The 20,161-nt window shown below is 41.4% G+C and overlaps 6 non-coding genes across 6 annotated transcripts; all 6 read left to right on the top strand.

Moving 5' to 3' along the window:
- The first annotated feature begins 361 nt into the window (after nucleotides 1-361).
- TRNAY-GUA (transfer RNA tyrosine (anticodon GUA)) lies at nucleotides 362-447 on the top strand. Its single transcript is given in 2 exon segments — nucleotides 362-398; nucleotides 412-447. It is a non-coding gene; the product is annotated as a tRNA-Tyr (tRNA).
- Nucleotides 448-4,882: 4,435 nt separating this feature from the next.
- Nucleotides 4,883-4,968, top strand: TRNAY-GUA (transfer RNA tyrosine (anticodon GUA)). Its single transcript is given in 2 exon segments — nucleotides 4,883-4,919; nucleotides 4,933-4,968. It is a non-coding gene; the product is annotated as a tRNA-Tyr (tRNA).
- A 4,435-nt stretch (nucleotides 4,969-9,403) lies between these two features.
- Nucleotides 9,404-9,489, top strand: TRNAY-GUA (transfer RNA tyrosine (anticodon GUA)). The gene is given in 2 exon segments: nucleotides 9,404-9,440; nucleotides 9,454-9,489. It is a non-coding gene; the product is annotated as a tRNA-Tyr (tRNA).
- Nucleotides 9,490-10,048: 559 nt separating this feature from the next.
- Nucleotides 10,049-10,134, top strand: TRNAY-GUA (transfer RNA tyrosine (anticodon GUA)). Its single transcript is given in 2 exon segments — nucleotides 10,049-10,085; nucleotides 10,099-10,134. It is a non-coding gene; the product is annotated as a tRNA-Tyr (tRNA).
- A 559-nt stretch (nucleotides 10,135-10,693) lies between these two features.
- On the top strand, nucleotides 10,694-10,779 carry TRNAY-GUA (transfer RNA tyrosine (anticodon GUA)). Its single transcript is given in 2 exon segments — nucleotides 10,694-10,730; nucleotides 10,744-10,779. It is a non-coding gene; the product is annotated as a tRNA-Tyr (tRNA).
- A 3,142-nt stretch (nucleotides 10,780-13,921) lies between these two features.
- On the top strand, nucleotides 13,922-14,007 carry TRNAY-GUA (transfer RNA tyrosine (anticodon GUA)). Its single transcript is given in 2 exon segments — nucleotides 13,922-13,958; nucleotides 13,972-14,007. It is a non-coding gene; the product is annotated as a tRNA-Tyr (tRNA).
- The last annotated feature ends 6,154 nt before the right edge of the window (nucleotides 14,008-20,161 follow it).

Raw genomic sequence — 20,161 nt, 5'->3', positions numbered from 1 at the left:
CTATGAACTGACAAAACAGCAGAATCCCCTTGACAATCTTGATTTATCAAGGGAAATGGGAGAACACTATACACCATCCAAGATATTAAAATATTGTCAAGGCCGAACACTGATGAATACTCTGAGGAGATGGCCTGTGAGGCGCCGCCTTTCAACTTTTCCTCCTTTGTATGGTGGTCAGTAACATGCGGGAGACTGCGGAGGGGGTCATTTTTTTAATTGGGAACTGATGTGCTTTTACTCAATTCGGGAACGTCACAAGCCAAATTTGTAGTATTTTGCACGAATTGCAAGAGATGTTTACAAGTCGACGGTTGAAGTGGAAGCTCGTATTGAGTTTGCTAGAGAACGATTTGCCAAGCCTTCGATAGCTCAGTTGGTAGAGCGGAGGACTGTAGTGGTAAAACAGGCATCCTTAGGTCGCTGGTTCAAATCCGGCTCGAAGGACTTTTGCCAAATGCACATTTTATTGAATACTTGGAAAGTAAAATACTTGGAAAGTAAAATAACAGACAATTTATAATTATATTATATTTCATCACTGAAAATAGATGCCTTTTGCTTTGAGGCTGTGGCCACGTTATTTTTCTGTCCGACACCAATCTTCGTTGGTTTCCTGTGAGGTATTTTGGATCCCCATCTCTTGCTATGAACTGACAAAACAGCAGAATCCCCTTGACAATCTTGATTTCTCAAGGGAAATGGGAGAACACTATACACCATCCAAGATATTAAAATATTGTCAAGGCCGAACACTGATGAATACTCTGAGGAGATGGCCTGTGAGGCGCCGCCTTTCAACTTTTCCTCCTTTGTATGGTGGTCAGTAACATGCGGGAGACTGCGGAGGGGGTCATTTTTTTAATTGGGAACTGATGTGCTTTTACTCAATTCGGGAACCTCACAAGCCAAATTTGTAGTATTTTGCACGAATTGCAAGAGATGTTTGAATGTCGACGGTTGAAGTGGAAGCTCGTATTGAGCTTGCTAGAGACTGATTTGCCAAGCCTTCGATAGCTCAGTTGGTAGAGCGGAGGACTGTAGTGGTAAAACAGGCATCCTTAGGTCGCTGGTTCAAATCCGGCTCGATGGACTTTTGCCAAATGCACATTTTATTGAATACTTGGAAAGTAAAATACTTGGAAAGTAAAATAACACACAATTTATAATTATATTATATTTCATCACTGAAAATAGATGCCTTTTGCTTTGAAGCTGTGACCACGTTATTTTTCTGTCCAACACGAATCTTCATTGGTTTCCTGTCAGGTGTTTTGGATCCCCATCTCTTGCTATGAACTGGCAAAACAGCAGAATCCCCTTGACAATCTTGATTTCTCAAGAGAAATGAGAGAACACTATACACCATCCAAGATATTAAAATATTGTCAAGGCCCAACGCGGCTGAATACTCTGAGGAGATGGCCTGTGAGGTGCCGCCTTTCAGCTTTTCCCCCTTAGTATGGTGGTCAGTAACATGCGGGCGACTGCGGAGGGGGTCATTTTTTTAATTGTGAACTGATGTGCTTTTACTCAATTCGGGAACCTCACAAGCCAAATTTGTAGTATTTTGCACGAATTGCAAGAGATGTTTACAAGTCGACGGTTGAAGTGGAAGCTCGTATTCAGTTTGCTAGAGTTGATTTGCCAAGCCTTCGATAGCTCAGTTGGTAGAGCGGAGGACTGTAGTGGTAAAACAGGCATCCTTAGGTCGCTGGTTTAAATCCGGCTCAAAGGACTTTTGCCAAATGCACATTTTATTGAATACTTGGAAAGTAAAATACTTGGAAAGTAAAATAACAGACAATTTATAATTATATTATATTTCATCACTGAAAATAGATGCCTTTTGCTTTGAGGCTGTGGCCACGTTATTTTTCTGTCCAACACGAATCTTCATTGGTTTCCTGTCAGGTGTTTTGGATCCCCATCTCTTGCTATGAACTGGCAAAACAGCAGAATCCCCTTGACAATCTTGATTTCTCAAGGGAAATGAGAGAACACTATACACCATCCAAGATATTAAAATATTGTCAAGGCCCAACACGGCTGAATACTCTGAGGAGATGGCCTGTGAGGCGCCGCCTTTCAACTTTTCCCCCTTAGTATGGTGGTCATTAACATGCGGGAGACTGCGGAGGGGGTCATTTTTTTAATTGGGAACTGATGTGCTTTTACTCAATTCGGGAACCTCACAAGCCAAATTTGTAGTATTTTGCACGAATTGCAAGAGATGTTTACAAGTCGACGGTTGAAGTGGAAGCTCGTATTGAGTTTGCTAGAGAAAGATTTGCCAAGCCTTCGATAGCTCAGTTGGTAGAGCGTGGGACTGTAGTGGTAAAACAGGCATCCTTAGGTCGCTGTTTCAAATCCGGCTCGAAGGACTTTTGCCAAATGCACATTGTATTGAATACTTGGAAAGTAAAATACTTGGAAAGTAAAATAACAGACAATTTATAATTATATTATATTTCATAACTGAAAATAGATGCCTTTTGCTTTGAGGCTGTGGCCACGTTATTTTTCTGTCCGACACCAATCTTCGTTGGTTTCCTGTGAGGTATTTTGGATCCCCATCTCTTGCTATGAACTGACAAAACAGCAGAATCCCCTTGACAATCTTGATTTCTCAAGGGAAATGGGAGAACACTATACACTATCCAAGATATTAAAATATTGTCAAGGCCGAACACTGATGAATACTCTGAGGAGATGGCCTGTGAGGCGCCGCCTTTCAACTTTTCCTCCTTTGTATGGTGGTCAGTAACATGCGGGACACTGCGGAGGGGGTCATTTTTTTAATTGTGAACTGATGTGCTTTTACTCAATTCGGGAACCTCACAAGCCAAATTTGTAGTATTTTGCACGAATTGCAAGAGATGTTTGAATGTCGACGGTTGAAGTGGAAGCTCGTATTGAGCTTGCTAGAGACTGATTTGCCAAGACTTCGATAGCTCAGTTGGTAGAGCGGAGGACTGTAGTGGTAAAACAGGCATCCTTAGGTCGCTGGTTCAAATCCGGCTAAAAGGACTTTTGCCAAATGCACATTTTATTGAATACTTGGAAAGTAAAATACTTGGAAAGTAAAATAACAGACAATTTATAATTATATTATATTTCATAACTGAAAATAGATGCCTTTTGCTTTGAGGCTGTGGCCACGTTATTTTTCTGTCCGACACCAATCTTCGTTGGTTTCCTGTGAGGTATTTTGGATCCCCATCTCTTGCTATGAACTGACAAAACAGCAGAATCCCCTTGACAATCTTGATTTCTCAAGGGAAATGGGAGAACACTATACACCATCCAAGATATTAAAATATTGTCAAGGCCGAACACTGATGAATACTCTGAGGAGATGGCCTGTGAGGCGCCGCCTTTCAACTTTTCCTCCTTTGTATGGTGGTCAGTAACATGCGGGAGACTGCGGAGGGGGTCATTTTTTTAATTGGGAACTGATGTGCTTTTACTCAATTCGGGAACCTCACAAGCCAAATTTGTAGTATTTTGCACGAATTGCAAGAGATGTTTGAATGTCGACGGTTGAAGTGGAAGCTCGTATTGAGCTTGCTAGAGACTGATTTGCCAAGCCTTCGATAGCTCAGTTGGTAGAGCGGAGGACTGTAGTGGTAAAACAGGCATCCTTAGGTCGCTGGTTCAAATCCGGCTCAAAGGACTTTTGCCAAATGCACATTTTATTGAATACTTGGAAAGTAAAATACTTGGAAAGTAAAATAACAGACAATTTATAATTATATTATATTTCATAACTGAAAATAGATGCCTTTTGCTTTGAGGCTGTGGCCACGTTATTTTTCTGTCCGACACCAATCTTCGTTGGTTTCCTGTGAGGTATTTTGGATCCCCATCTCTTGCTATGAACTGACAAAACAGCAGAATCCCCTTGACAATCTTGATTTCTCAAGGGAAATGGGAGAACACTATACACCATCCAAGATATTAAAATATTGTCAAGGCCGAACACTGATGAATACTCTGAGGAGATGGCCTGTGAGGCGCCGCCTTTCAACTTTTCCTCCTTTGTATGGTGGTCAGTAACATGCGGGAGACTGCGGAGGGGGTCATTTTTTTAATTGGGAACTGATGTGCTTTTACTCAATTCGGGAACCTCACAAGCCAAATTTGTAGTATTTTGCACGAATTGCAAGAGATGTTTGAATGTCGACGGTTGAAGTGGAAGCTCGTATTGAGCTTGCTAGAGACTGATTTGCCAAGCCTTCGATAGCTCAGTTGGTAGAGCGGAGGACTGTAGTGGTAAAACAGGCATCCTTAGGTCGCTGGTTCAAATCCGGCTCAAAGGACTTTTGCCAAATGCACATTTTATTGAATACTTGGAAAGTAAAATACTTGGAAAGTAAAATAACAGACAATTTATAATTATATTATATTTCATAACTGAAAATAGATGCCTTTTGCTTTGAGGCTGTGGCCACGTTATTTTTCTGTCCGACACCAATCTTCGTTGGTTTCCTGTGAGGTATTTTGGATCCCCATCTCTTGCTATGAACTGACAAAACAGCAGAATCCCCTTGACAATCTTGATTTCTCAAGGGAAATGGGAGAACACTATACACCATCCAAGATATTAAAATATTGTCAAGGCCGAACACTGATGAATACTCTGAGGAGATGGCCTGTGAGGCGCCGCCTTTCAACTTTTCCTCCTTTGTATGGTGGTCAGTAACATGCGGGAGACTGCGGAGGGGGTCATTTTTTTAATTGGGAACTGATGTGCTTTTACTCAATTCGGGAACCTCACAAGCCAAATTTGTAGTATTTTGCACGAATTGCAAGAGATGTTTGAATGTCGACGGTTGAAGTGGAAGCTCGTATTGAGCTTGCTAGAGACTCATTTGCCAAGCCTTCGATAGCTCAGTTGGTAGAGCGGAGGACTGTAGTGGTAAAACAGGCATCCTTAGGTCGCTGGTTCAAATCCGGCTCGAAGGACTTTTGCCAAATGCACATTTTATTGAATACTTGGAAAGTAAAATACTTGGAAAGTAAAATAACACACAATTTATAATTATATTATATTTCATCACTGAAAATAGATGCCTTTTGCTTTGAAGCTGTGACCACGTTATTTTTCTGTCCAACACGAATCTTCATTGGTTTCCTGTCAGGTGTTTTGGATCCCCATCTCTTGCTATGAACTGGCAAAACAGCAGAATCCCCTTGACAATCTTGATTTCTCAAGAGAAATGAGAGAACACTATACACCATCCAAGATATTAAAATATTGTCAAGGCCCAACGCGGCTGAATACTCTGAGGAGATGGCCTGTGAGGTGCCGCCTTTCAGCTTTTCCCCCTTAGTATGGTGGTCAGTAACATGCGGGCGACTGCGGAGGGGGTCATTTTTTTAATTGTGAACTGATGTGCTTTTACTCAATTCGGGAACCTCACAAGCCAAATTTGTAGTATTTTGCACGAATTGCAAGAGATGTTTACAAGTCGACGGTTGAAGTGGAAGCTCGTATTCAGTTTGCTAGAGTTGATTTGCCAAGCCTTCGATAGCTCCGTTGGTAGAGCGGAGGACTGTAGTGGTAAAACAGGCATCCTTAGGTCGCTGGTTTAAATCCGGCTCAAAGGACTTTTGCCAAATGCACATTTTATTGAATACTTGGAAAGTAAAATACTTGGAAAGTAAAATAACAGACAATTTATAATTATATTATATTTCATCACTGAAAATAGATGCCTTTTGCTTTGAGGCTGTGGCCACGTTATTTTTCTGTCCAACACGAATCTTCATTGGTTTCCTGTCAGGTGTTTTGGATCCCCATCTCTTGCTATGAACTGGCAAAACAGCAGAATCCCCTTGACAATCTTGATTTCTCAAGGGAAATGAGAGAACACTATACACCATCCAAGATATTAAAATATTGTCAAGGCCCAACACGGCTGAATACTCTGAGGAGATGGCCTGTGAGGCGCCGCCTTTCAACTTTTCCCCCTTAGTATGGTGGTCATTAACATGCGGGAGACTGCGGAGGGGGTCATTTTTTTAATTGGGAACTGATGTGCTTTTACTCAATTCGGGAACCTCACAAGCCAAATTTGTAGTATTTTGCACGAATTGCAAGAGATGTTTACAAGTCGACGGTTGAAGTGGAAGCTCGTATTGAGTTTGCTAGAGAAAGATTTGCCAAGCCTTCGATAGCTCAGTTGGTAGAGCGTGGGACTGTAGTGGTAAAACAGGCATCCTTAAGTCGCTGTTTCAAATCCGGCTTGAAGGACTTTTGCCAAATGCACATTGTATTGAATACTTGGAAAGTAAAATACTTGGAAAGTAAAATAACAGACAATTTATAATTATATTATATTTCATAACTGAAAATAGATGCCTTTTGCTTTGAGGCTGTGGCCACGTTATTTTTCTGTCCGACACCAATCTTCGTTGGTTTCCTGTGAGGTATTTTGGATCCCCATCTCTTGCTATGAACTGACAAAACAGCAGAATCCCCTTGACAATCTTGATTTCTCAAGGGAAATGGGAGAACACTATACACTATCCAAGATATTAAAATATTGTCAAGGCCGAACACTGATGAATACTCTGAGGAGATGGCCTGTGAGGCGCCGCCTTTCAACTTTTCCTCCTTTGTATGGTGGTCAGTAACATGCGGGACACTGCGGAGGGGGTCATTTTTTTAATTGTGAACTGATGTGCTTTTACTCAATTCGGGAACCTCACAAGCCAAATTTGTAGTATTTTGCACGAATTGCAAGAGATGTTTGAATGTCGACGGTTGAAGTGGAAGCTCGTATTGAGCTTGCTAGAGACTGATTTGCCAAGCCTTCGATAGCTCAGTTGGTAGAGCGGAGGACTGTAGTGGTAAAACAGGCATCCTTAGGTCGCTGGTTCAAATCCGGCTCAAAGGACTTTTGCCAAATGCACATTTTATTGAATACTTGGAAAGTAAAATACTTGGAAAGTAAAATAACAGACAATTTATAATTATATTATATTTCATCACTGAAAATAGATGCCTTTTGCTTTGAGGCTGTGGCCACGTTATTTTTCTGTCCAACACGAATCTTCATTGGTTTCCTGTCAGGTGTTTTTGATCCCCATCTCTTGCTATGAACTGGCAAAACAGCAGAATCCCCTTGACAATCTTGATTTCTCAAGGGAAATGAGAGAACACTATACACCATCCAAGATATTAAAATATTGTCAAGGCCCAACACGGCTGAATACTCTGAGGAGATGGCCTGTGAGGCGCCACCTTTCAACTTTTCCCCCTTAGTATGGTGGTCATCAACATGCGGGAGACTGCGGAGGGGGTCATTTTTTTAATTGGGAACTGATGTGCTTTTACTCAATTCGGGAACCTCACAAGCCAAATTTGTAGTATTTTGCACGAATTGCAAGAGATGTTTACAAGTCGACGGTTGAAGTGGAAGCTCGTATTGAGTTTGCTAGAGAATAATTTGCCAAGCCTTCGAAAGCTCAGTTGGTAGAGCGGAGGACTGTAGTGGTAAAACAGGCATCCTTAGGTTGCTGGTTCAAATCCGGCTCGAAGGACTTTTGCCAAATGCAAATTTTATTGAATACTTGGAAAGTAAAATACTTGGAAAATAAAATAACAGAATATTTATAATTATATTATATTTCATCACTGAAAATAGATGCCTTTTGCTTTGAGGCTGTGGCCACGTTATTTTTCTGTCCGACACCAATCTTCGTTGGTTTCCTGTGACGTATTTTGGATCCCCATCTCTTGCTATGAACTGACAAAACAGCAGAATCCCCTTGACAATCTTGATTTATCAAGGGAAATGGGAGAACACTATACACCATCCAAGATATTAAAATATTGTCAAGGCCGAACACTGATGAATACTCTGAGGAGATGGCCTGTGAGGCGCCGCCTTTCAACTTTTCCTCCTTTGTATGGTGGTCAGTAACATGCGGGAGACTGCGGAGGGGGTCATTTTTTTAATTGGGAACTGATGTGCTTTTACTCAATTCGGGAACGTCACAAGCCAAATTTGTAGTATTTTGCACGAATTGCAAGAGATGTTTACAAGTCGACGGTTGAAGTGGAAGCTCGTATTGAGTTTGCTAGAGAACGATTTGCCAAGCCTTCGATAGCGCAGTTGGTAGAGCGGAGGACTGTAGTGGTAAAACAGGCATCCTTAGGTCGCTGGTTCAAATCCGGCTCGAAGGACTTTTGCCAAATGCACATTTTATTGAATACTTGGAAAGTAAAATACTTGGAAAGTAAAATAACAGACAATTTATAATTATATTATATTTCATCACTGAAAATAGATGCCTTTTGCTTTGAGGCTGTGGCCACTTTATTTTTCTGTCCAACACGAATCTTCATTGGTTTCCTGTCAGGTGTTTTGGATCCCCATCTCTTGCTATGAACTGGCAAAACAGCAGAATCCCCTTGACAATCTTGATTTCTCAAGGGAAATGAGAGAACACTATACACCATCCAAGATATTAAAATATTGTCAAGGCCCAACACGGCTGAATACTCTGAGGAGATGGCCTGTGAGGCGCCGCCTTTCAACTTTTCCCCCTTAGTATGGTGGTCATTAACATGCGGGAGACTGCGGAGGGGGTCATTTTTTTAATTGGGAACTGATGTGCTTTTACTCAATTCGGGAACCTCACAAGCCAAATTTGTAGTATTTTGCACGAATTGCAAGAGATGTTTACAAGTCGACGGTTGAAGTGGAAGCTCGTATTGAGTTTGCTAGAGATTGATTTGCCAAGCCTTCGAAAGCTCAGTTGGTAGAGCGGAGGACTGTAGTGGTAAAACAGGCATCCTTAGGTCGCTGGTTCAAATCCGGCTCGAAGGACTTTTGCCAAATGCAAATTTTATTGAATACTTGGAAAGTGAAATACTTGGAAAATAAAATAACAGACAATTTATAATTATATTATATTTCATCACTGAAAATAGATGCCTTTTGCTTTGAGGCTGTGGCCACGTTATGTTCCTGTCCAACACCAATCTTCAATGGTTGCCTGTGAGGTGTTTCGGATCCCCATCTCTTGCTATGAACTGGCAAAACAGCAGAATCCCCTTGACAATCTTGATTTCTCAAGAGAAATGAGAGAACACTATACACCATCCAAGATATTAAAATATTTTCAAGGCCCAACGCGGCTGAATACTCTGAGGAGATGGCCTGTGAGGTGCCGCCTTTCAACTTTTCCCCCTTAGTATGGTGGTCAGTAACATGCGGGACACTGCGGAGGGGGTCATTTTTTTAATTGTGAACTGATGTGCTTTTACTCAATTCGGGAACCTCACAAGCCAAATTTGTAGTATTTTGCACGAATTGCAAGAGATGTTTGAATGTGGACGGTTGAAGTAGAAGCTCGTATTGAGCTTGCTAGAGACTGATTTGCCAAGCCTTCGATAGCTCAGTTGGTAGAGCGGAGGACTGTAGTGGTAAAACAGGCATCCTTAGGTCGCTGGTTCAAATCCGGCTCGAAGGACTTTTGCCAAATGCACATTTTATTGAATACTTGGAAAGTAAAATACTTGGAAAGTAAAATAACAGACAATTTATAATTATATTATATTTCATCACTGAAAATAGATGCCTTTTGCTTTGAGGCTGTGACCACGTTATTTTTCTGTCCAACACGAATCTTCATTGGTTTCCTGTGAGGTGTTTTGGATCCCCATCTCTTGCTATGAACTGGCAAAACAGCAGAATCCCCTTGACAATCTTGATTTCTCAAGAGAAATGAGAGAACACTATACACCATCCAAGATATTAAAATATTGTCAAGGCCCAACGCGGCTGAATACTCTGAGGAGATGGCCTGTGAGGTGCCGCCTTTCAACTTTTCCCCCTTAGTATGGTGGTCAGTAACATGCGGGCGACTGCGGAGGGGGTCATTTTTTTAATTGTGAACTGATGTGCTTTTACTCAATTCGGGAACCTCACAAGCCAAATTTGTAGTATTTTGCACGAATTGCAAGAGATGTTTACAAGTCGACGGTTGAAGTGGAAGCTCGTATTGAGTTTGCTAGAGTTGATTTGCCAAGCCTTTGATAGCTCAGTTGGTAGAGCGGAGGACTGTAGTGGTAAAACAGGCATCCTTAGGTCGCTGGTTCAAATCCGGCTCAAAGGACTTTTGCCAAATGCACATTTTATTGAATACTTGGAAAGTAAAATACTTGGAAAGTAAAATAACAGATAATTTATAATTATATTATATTTCATCACTGAAAATAGATGCCTTTTGCTTTGAGGCTGTGGCCACGTTATTTTTCTGTCCAACACGAATCTTCATTGGTTTCCTGTCAGGTGTTTTGGATCCCCATCTCTTGCTATGAACTGGCAAAACAGCAGAATCCCCTTGACAATCTTGATTTCTCAAGGGAAATGAGAGAACACTATACACCATCCAAGATATTAAAATATTGTCAAGGCCCAACACGGCTGAATACTCTGAGGAGATGGCCTGTGAGGCGCCGCCTTTCAACTTTTCCCCCTTAGTATGGTGGTCATTAACATGCGGGAGACTGCGGAGGGGGTCATTTTTTTAATTGGGAACTGATGTGCTTTTACTCAATTCGGGAACCTCACAAGCCAAATTTGTAGTATTTTGCACGAATTGCAAGAGATGTTTACAAGTCGACGGTTGAAGTGGAAGCTCGTATTGAGTTTGCTAGAGTTGATTTGCCAAGCCTTTGATAGCTCAGTTGGTAGAGCGGAGGACTGTAATGGTAAAACAGGCATCCTTAGGTCGCTGGTTCAAATCCGGCTCAAAGGACTTTTGCCAAATGCACATTTTATTGAATACTTGGAAAGTAAAATACTTGGAAAGTAAAATAACAGATAATTTATAATTATATTATATTTCATCACTGAAAATAGATGTCTTTTGCTTTGAGGCTGTGGCCACGTTATTTTTCTGTCCAACACGAATCTTCATTGGTTTCCTGTCAGGTGTTTTGGATCCCCATCTCTTGCTATGAACTGGCAAAACAGCAGAATCCCCTTGACAATCTTGATTTCTCAAGGGAAATGAGAGAACACTATACACCATCCAAGATATTAAAATATTGTCAAGGCCCAACACGGCTGAATACTCTGAGGAGATGGCCTGTGAGGCGCCGCCTTTCAACTTTTCCCCCTTAGTATGGTGGTCATTAACATGCGGGAGACTGCGGAGGGGGTCATTTTTTTAATTGGGAACTGATGTGCTTTTACTCAATTCGGGAACCTCACAAGCCAAATTTGTAGTATTTTGCACGAATTGCAAGAGATGTTTACAAGTCGACGGTTGAAGTGGAAGCTCGTATTGAGTTTGCTAGAGAACGATTTGCCAAGCCTTCGATAGCTCAGTTGGTAGAGCGTGGGACTGTAGTGGTAAAACAGGCATCCTTAGGTCGCTGTTTCAAATCCGGCTCGAAGGACTTTTGCCAAATGCACATTGTATTGAATACTTGGAAAGTAAAATACTTGGAAAGTAAAATAACAGACAATTTATAATTATATTATATTTCATCACTGAAAATAGATGCCTTTTGCTTTGAGGCTGTGGCCACGTTATTTTTCTGTCCGACACCAATCTTCGTTGGTTTCCTGTGAGGTATTTTGGATCCCCATCTCTTGCTATGAACTGACAAAACAGCAGAATCCCCTTGACAATCTTGATTTCTCAAGGGAAATGGGAGAACACTATACACCATCCAAGATATTAAAATATTGTCAAGGCCGAACATTGATGAATACTCTGAGGAGATGGCCTGTGAGGCGCCGCCTTTCAACTTTTCCTTCTTTGTATGGTGGTCAGTAACATGCGGGACACTGCGGAGGGGGTCATTTTTTTAATTGTGAACTGATGTGCTTTTACTCAATTCGGGAACCTCACAAGCCAAATTTGTAGTATTTTGCACGAATTGCAAGAGATGTTTGAATGTCGACGGTTGAAGTGGAAGCTCGTATTGAGCTTGCTAGAGACTGATTTGCCAAGCCTTCAATAGCTCAGTTGGTAGAGCGGAGGACTGTAGTGGTAAAACAGGCATCCTTAGGTCGCTGGTTCAAATCCGGCTCAAAGGACTTTTGCCAAATGCACATTTTATTGAATACTTGGAAAGTAAAATACTTGGAAAGTAAAATAACAGACAATTTATAATTATATTATATTTCATCACTGAAAATAGATGCCTTTTGCTTTGAGGCTGTGGCCACGTTATTTTTCTGTCCAACACGAATCTTCATTGGTTTCCTGTCAGGTGTTTTTGATCCCCATCTCTTGCTATGAACTGGCAAAACAGCAGAATCCCCTTGACAATCTTGATTTCTCAAGGGAAATGAGAGAACACTATACACCATCCAAGATATTAAAATATTGTCAAGGCCCAACAGGGCTGAATACTCTGAGGAGATGGCCTGTGAGGCGCCGCCTTTCAACTTTTCCCCCTTAGTATGGTGGTCAGTAACATGCGGGCGACTGCGGAGGGGGCCATTTTTTTAATTGTGAACTGATGTGCTTTTACTCAATTCGGGAACCTCACAAGCCAAATTTGTAGTATTTTGCACGAATTGCAAGAGATGTTTACAAGTCGACGGTTGAAGTGGAAGCTCGTATTGAGTTTGCTAGAGTTGATTTGTCATGCCTTTGATAGCTCAGTTGGTAGAGCGGAGGACTGTAGTGGTAAAACAGGCATCCGTAGGTCGCTGGTTCAAATCCGGCTCAAAGGACTTTTGCCAAATGCACATTTTATTGAATACTTGGAAAGTAAAATACTTGGAAAGTAAAATAACAGACAATTTATAATTATATTATATTTCATCACTGAAAATAGATGCCTTTTGCTTTGAGGCTGTGGCCACGTTATTTTTCTGTCCAACACGAATCTTCATTGGTTTCCTGTCAGGTGTTTTGGATCCCCATCTCTTGCTATGAACTGGCAAAACAGCAGAATCCCCTTGACAATCTTGATTTCTCAAGGGAAATGAGAGAACACTATACACCATCCAAGATATTAAAATATTGTCAAGGCCCAACACGGCTGAATACTCTGAGGAGATGGCCTGTGAGGCGCCGCCTTTCAACTTTTCCCCCTTAGTATGGTGGTCATTAACATGCGGGAGACTGCGGAGGGGGTCATTTTTTTAATTGGGAACTGATGTGCTTTTACTCAATTCGGGAACCTCACAAGCCAAATTTGTAGTATTTTGCACGAATTGCAAGAGATGTTTACAAGTCGACGGTTGAAGTGGAAGCTCGTATTGAGTTTGCTAGAGATTGATTTGCCAAGCCTTCGAAAGCTCAGTTGGTAGAGCGGAGGACTGTAGTGGTAAAACAGGCATCCTTAGGTCGCTGGTTCAAATCCGGCTCAAAGGACTTTTGCCAAATGCAAATTTTATTGAATACTTGGAAAGTGAAATACTTGGAAAATAAAATAACAGACAATTTATAATTATATTATATTTCATCACTGAAAATAGATGCCTTTTGCTTTGAGGCTGTGGCCACGTTATGTTTCTGTCCAACACCAATCTTCATTGGTTGCCTGTGAGGTGTTTCGGATCCCCATCTCTTGCTATGAACTGGCAAAACAGCAGAATCCCCTTGACAATCTTGATTTCTCAAGGGAAATGGGAGAACACTATACACCATCCAAGATATTAAAATATGGTCAAGGCCGAACACTGATGAATACTCTGAGGAGATGGCCTGTGAGGCGCCGCCTTTCAACTTTTCCTCCTTTGTATGGTGGTCAGTAACATGCGGGACACTGCGGAGGGGGTCATTTTTTTAATTGTGTACTGATGTGCTTTTACTCAATTCGGGAACCTCACAAGCCAAATTTGTAGTATTTTGCACGAATTGCAAGAGATGTTTACAAGTCGACGGTTGAAGTGGAAGCTCGTATTGAGTTTGCTAGAGTTGATTTGCCAAGCCTTTGATAGCTCAGTTGGTAGAGCGGAGGACTGTAGTGGTAAAACAGGCATCCTTAGGTCGCTGGTTCAAATCCGGCTCAAAGGACTTTTGCCAAATGCACATTTTATTGAATACTTGGAAAGTAAAATACTTGGAAAGTAAAATAACAGATAATTTATAATTATATTATATTTCATCACTGAAAATAGATGCCTTTTGCTTTGAGGCTGTGGCCACGTTATTTTTCTGTCCAACACGAATCTTCATTGGTTTCCTGTCAGGTGTTTTGGATCCCCATCTCTTGCTATGAACTGGCAAAACAGCAGAATCCCCTTGACAATCTTGATTTCTCAAGGGAAATGAGAGAACACTATACACCATCCAAGATATTAAAATATTGTCAAGGCCCAACACGGCTGAATACTCTGAGGAGATGGCCTGTGAGGCGCCGCCTTTCAACTTTTCCCCCTTAGTATGGTGGTCATTAACATGCGGGAGACTGCGGAGGGGGTCATTTTTTTAATTGGGAACTGATGTGCTTTTACTCAATTCGGGAACCTCACAAGCCAAATTTGTAGTATTTTGCACGAATTGCAAGAGATGTTTACAAGTCGACGGTTGAAGTGGAAGCTCGTATTGAGTTTGCTAGAGAACGATTTGCCAAGCCTTCGATAGCTCAGTTGGTAGAGCGTGGGACTGTAGTGGTAAAACAGGCATCCTTAGGTCGCTGTTTCAAATCCGGCTCGAAGGACTTTTGCCAAATGCACATTGTATTGAATACTTGGAAAGTAAAATACTTGGAAAGTAAAATAACAGACAATTTATAATTATATTATATTTCATCACTGAAAATAGATGCCTTTTGCTTTGAGGCTGTGGCCACGTTATTTTTCTGTCCGACACCAATCTTCGTTGGTTTCCTGTGAGGTATTTTGGATCCCCATCTCTTGCTATGAACTGACAAAACAGCAGAATCCCCTTGACAATCTTGATTTCTCAAGGGAAATGGGAGAACACTATACACCATCCAAGATATTAAAATATTGTCAAGGCCGAACACTGATGAATACTCTGAGGAGATGGCCTGTGAGGCGCAGCCTTTCAACTTTTCCTCCTTTGTATGGTGGTCAGTAACATGCGGGACACTGCGGAGGGGGTCATTTTTTTAATTGTGAACTGATGTGCTTTTACTCAATTCGGGAACCTCACAAGCCAAATTTGTAGTATTTTGCACGAATTGCAAGAGATGTTTGAATGTCGACGGTTGAAGTGGAAGCTCGTATTGAGCTTGCTAGAGACTGATTTGCCAAGCCTTCGATAGCTCAGTTGGTAGAGCGGAGGACTGTAGTGGTAAAACAGGCATCCTTAGGTCGCTGGTTCAAATCCGGCTCAAAGGACTTTTGCCAAATGCACATTTTATTGAATACTTGGAAAGTAAAATACTTGGAAAGTAAAATAACAGACAATTTATAATTATATTATATTTCATCACTGAAAATAGATGCCTTTTGCTTTGAGGCTGTGGCCACGTTATTTTTCTGTCCAACACGAATCTTCATTGGTTTCCTGTCAGGTGTTTTTGATCCCCATCTCTTGCTATGAACTGGCAAAACAGCAGAATCCCCTTGACAATCTTGATTTCTCAAGGGAAATGAGAGAACACTATACACCATCCAAGATATTAAAATATTGTCAAGGCCCAACAGGGCTGAATACTCTGAGGAGATGGCCTGTGAGGCGCCGCCTTTCAACTTTTCCCCCTTAGTATGGTGGTCAGTAACATGCGGGCGACTGCGGAGGGGGTCATTTTTTTAATTGTGAACTGATGTGCTTTTACTCAATTCGGGAACCTCACAAGCCAAATTTGTAGTATTTTGCACGAATTGCAAGAGATGTTTACAAGTCGACGGTTGAAGTGGAAGCTCGTATTGAGTTTGCTAGAGTTGATTTGTCATGCCTTTGATAGCTCAGTTGGTAGAGCGGAGGACTGTAGTGGTAAAACAGGCATCCGTAGGTCGCTGGTTCAAATCCGGCTCAAAGGACTTTTGCCAAATGCACATTTTATTGAATACTTGGAAAGTAAAATACTTGGAAAGTAAAATAACAGACAATTTATAATTATATTATATTTCATCACTGAAAATAGATGCCTTTTGCTTTGAGGCTGTGGCCACGTTATTTTTCTGTCCAACACGAATCTTCATTGGTTTCCTGTCAGGTGTTTTGGATCCCCATCTCTTGCTATGAACTGGCAAAACAGCAGAATCCCCTTGACAATCTTGATTTCTCAAGGGAAATGAGAGAACACTATACACCATCCAAGATATTAAAATATTGTCAAGGCCCAACACGGCTGAATACTCTGAGGAGATGGCCTGTGAGGCGCCGCCTTTCAACTTTTCCCCCTTAGTATGGTGGTCATTAACATGCGGGAGACTGCGGAGGGGGTCATTTTTTTTAATTGGGAACTGATGTGCTTTTACTCAATTCGGGAACCTCACAAGCCAAATTTGTAGTATTTTGCACGAATTGCAAGAGATGTTTACAAGTCGACGTTTGAAGTGGAAGCTCGTATTGAGTTTGCTAGAGAATGATTTGCCAAGCCTTCGAAAGCTCAGTTGGTAGAGCGGAGGACTGTAGTGGTAAAACAGGCATCCTTAGGTCGCTGGTTCAAATCCGGCTCGAAGGACTTCTGCCAAATGCAAATTTTATTGAATACTTGGAAAGTAAAATACTTGGAAAATAAAATAACAGACAATTTATAATTATATTATATTTCATCACTGAAAATAGATGCCTTTTGCTTTGAGGCTGTGGCCACGTTATGTTTCTGTCCAACACCAATCTTCATTGGTTGCCTGTGAGGTGTTTCGGATCCCCATCTCTTGCTATGAACTGGCAAAACAGCAGAATCCCCTTGACAATCTTGATTTCTCAAGGGAAATGAGAGAACAGCATACACCATCCAAGATATTAAAATATTGTCAAGGCCCAACACGGCTGAATACTCTGAGGAGATGGCCTGTGAGGCGCCACCTTTCAACTTTTCCCCCTTAGTATGTTGGTCAGTAACATGCGGGAGACTGCGGAGGGGGTCATTTTTTTAATTGGGAACTGATGTGCTTTTACTCAATTCGGCAACGTCACAAGCCAAATTTGTAGTATTTTGCACGAATTGCAAGACATGTTTACAAGTCGAAGGTTGAAGTGGAAGCTCGTATTGAGTTTGCTAGAGATTGATTTGCCAAGCCTTCGAAAGCTCAGTTGGTAGAGCGGAGGACTGTAGTGGTAAAACAGGCATCCTTAGGTCGCTGGTTCAAATCCGGCTCGAAGGACTTTTGCCAAATGCAAATTTTATTGAATACTTGGAAAGTGAAATACTTGGAAAGTAAAATAACAGACAATTTATAATTATATTATATTTCATCACTGAAAATAGATGCCTTTTGCTTTGAGGCTGTGGCCACGTTATGTTTCTGTCCAACACCAATCTTCATCGGTTGCCTGTGAGGTGTTTCGGATCCCCATCTCTTGCTTTGAACTGGCAAAACAGCAGAATCCCCTTGACAATCTTGATTTCTCAAGGGAAATGGGAGAACACTATACACCATCCAAGATATTAAAATATTGTCAAGGCCGAACACTGATGAATACTCTGAGGAGATGGCCTGTGAGGCGCCGCCTTTCAACTTTTCCTCCTTTGTATGGTGGTCAGTAACATGCGGGAGACTGCGGAGGGGGTCATTTTTTTAATTGTGAACTGATGTGCTTTTACTCAATTCGGGAACCTCACAAGCCAAATTTGTAGTATTTTGCACGAATTGCAAGAGATGTTTGAATGTGGACGGTTGAAGTAGAAGCTCGTATTGAGCTTGCTAGAGACTGATTTGCCAAGCCTTGGATAGCTCAGTTGATAGAGCGGAGGACTGTAGTGGTAAAACAGGCATCCTTAGGTCGCTGGTTCAAATCCGGCTCGAAGGACTTTTGCCAAATGCACATTTTATTGAATACTTGGAAAGTAAAATACTTGGAAAGTAAAATAACAGACAATTTATAATTATATTATATTTCATCACTGAAAATAGATGCCTTTTGCTTTGAGGCTGTGACCACGTTATTTTTCTGTCCAACACGAATCTTCATTGGTTGCCTGTGAGGTGTTTCGGATCCCCATCTCTTGCTATGAACTGGCAAAACAGCAGAATCCCCTTGACAATCTTGATTTCTCAAGGGAAATGAGAGAACAGCATACACCATCCAAGATATTAAAATATTGTCAAGGCCCAACACGGCTGAATACTCTGAGGAGATGGCCTGTGAGGCGCCACCTTTCAACTTTTCCCCCTTAGTATGTTGGTCAGTAACATGCGGGAGACTGCGGAGGGGGTCATTTTTTTAATTGGGAACTGATGTGCTTTTACTCAATTCGGCAACGTCACAAGCCAAATTTGTAGTATTTTGCACGAATTGCAAGACATGTTTACAAGTCGAAGGTTGAAGTGGAAGCTCGTATTGAGTTTGCTAGAGATTGATTTGCCAAGCCTTCGAAAGCTCAGTTGGTAGAGCGGAGGACTGTAGTGGTAAAACAGGCATCCTTAGGTCGCTGGTTCAAATCCGGCTCGAAGGACTTTTGCCAAATGCAAATTTTATTGAATACTTGGAAAGTGAAATACTTGGAAAGTAAAATAACAGACAATTTATAATTATATTATATTTCATCACTGAAAATAGATGCCTTTTGCTTTGAGGCTGTGGCCACGTTATGTTTCTGTCCAACACCAATCTTCATTGGTTGCCTGTGAGGTGTTTCGGATCCCCATCTCTTGCTATGAACTGGCAAAACAGCAGAATCCCCTTGACAATCTTGATTTCTCAAGGGAAATGGGAGAACACTATACACCATCCAAGATATTAAAATATTGTCAAGGCCGAACACTGATGAATACTCTGAGGAGATGGCCTGTGAGGCGCCGCCTTTCAACTTTTCCTCCTTTGTATGGTGGTCAGTAACATGCGGGAGACTGCGGAGGGGGTCATTTTTTTAATTGTGAACTGATGTGCTTTTACTCAATTCGGGAACCTCACAAGCCAAATTTGTAGTATTTTGCACGAATTGCAAGAGATGTTTGAATGTGGACGGTTGAAGTAGAAGCTCGTATTGAGCTTGCTAGAGACTGATTTGCCAAGCCTTGGATAGCTCAGTTGATAGAGCGGAGGACTGTAGTGGTAAAACAGGCATCCTTAGGTCGCTGGTTCAAATCCGGCTCGAAGGACTTTTGCCAAATGCACATTTTATTGAATACTTGGAAAGTAAAATACTTGGAAAGTAAAATAACAGACAATTTATAATTATATTATATTTCATCACTGAAAATAGATGCCTTTTGCTTTGAGGCTGTGACCACGTTATTTTTCTGTCCAACACGAATCTTCATTGGTTTCCTGTGAGGTGTTTTGGATCCCCATCTCTTGCTATGAACTGGCAAAACAGCAGAATCCCCTTGACAATCTTGATTTCTCAAGAGAAATGAGAGAACACTATACACCATGCAAGATATTAAAATATTGTCAAGGCCCAACGCGGCTGAATACTCTGAGGAGATGGCCTGTGAGGTGCCGCCTTTCAACTTTTCCCCCTTAGTATGGTGGTCAGTAACATGCGGGCGACTGCGGAGGGGGTCATTTTTTTAATTGTGAACTGATGTGCTTTTACTCAATTCGGGAACCTCACAAGCCAAATTTGTAGTATTTTGCACGAATTGCAAGAGATGTTTACAAGTCGACGGTTGAAGTGGAAGCTCGTATTGAGTTTGCTAGAGTTGATTTGCCAAGCCTTTGATAGCTCAGTTGGTAGAGCGGAGGACTGTAGTGGTAAAACAGGCATCCTTAGGTCGATGGTTCAAATCCGGCTCAAAGGACTTTTGCCAAATGCACATTTTATTGAATACTTGGAAAGTAAAATACTTGGAAAGTAAAATAACAGATAATTTATAATTATATTATATTTCATCACTGAAAATAGATGCCTTTTGCTTTGAGGCTGTGGCCACGTTATTTTTCTGTCCAACACGAATCTTCATTGGTTTCCTGTCAGGTGTTTTTGATCCCCATCTCTTGCTATGAACTGGCAAAACAGCAGAATCCCCTTGACAATCTTGATTTCTCAAGGGAAATGAGAGAACACTATACACCATCCAAGATATTAAAATTTTGTCAAGGCCCAACACGGCTGAATACTCTGAGGAGATGGCCTGTGAGG

The sequence above is a fragment of the Ambystoma mexicanum genome, chromosome 1p (assembly GCF_040938575.1).
Source record: "Ambystoma mexicanum isolate Mex_15411 chromosome 1p, UKY_AmexF1_1, whole genome shotgun sequence".
NCBI lineage: Eukaryota > Metazoa > Chordata > Amphibia > Caudata > Ambystomatidae > Ambystoma > Ambystoma mexicanum.
This window is presented reverse-complemented; position numbering and strand designations above follow the sequence as displayed.